The 326-nt window shown below is 36.2% G+C and overlaps 1 protein-coding gene across 3 annotated transcripts in view; it reads right to left on the bottom strand.

Moving 5' to 3' along the window:
* The window catches only part of LOC119581729 (zinc finger protein 318-like), an 11047-nt gene that overhangs the window by 10247 nt on the left and 474 nt on the right, over positions 1 to 326 (bottom strand). The gene's annotated exons all lie outside the window — the stretch shown is intronic.

Here is a 326-nt window from a genome sequence, read left to right as displayed (position 1 = left end):
CAAAGCTAGATTTATGCCTAACAAAAATCTTAACAAACCGTAATACGCTAAAACAACACCCTAATCAGACCAAGACTCGAAAATGACCCAACGTGCCGATGGCGCAGATGTGAGAAAGGAAAATATCCTCGAATCGACTACGTACAGAACTTATTTACAAGATGCCCCAAGGAGAATAAAAGTCAATTATCCAAATTTACGTCTAATTACAAGCTCAGACCTTTAGGGACACGTGAAGATATTTCTACAGCGAATTATATTTATTTCTACAGCGAATTATATATAACTGATTACATAAAAGCCACAAAGACAATTAGAAGAAAGGG

This window comes from Penaeus monodon, chromosome 15, assembly GCF_015228065.2.
Source record: "Penaeus monodon isolate SGIC_2016 chromosome 15, NSTDA_Pmon_1, whole genome shotgun sequence".
In the NCBI taxonomy this organism is placed as follows: Eukaryota; Metazoa; Arthropoda; class Malacostraca; order Decapoda; family Penaeidae; genus Penaeus; species Penaeus monodon.
The sequence above is the reverse complement of the archived record's forward strand: the minus strand, read 5'-3'. Positions and strand labels throughout refer to the sequence as shown.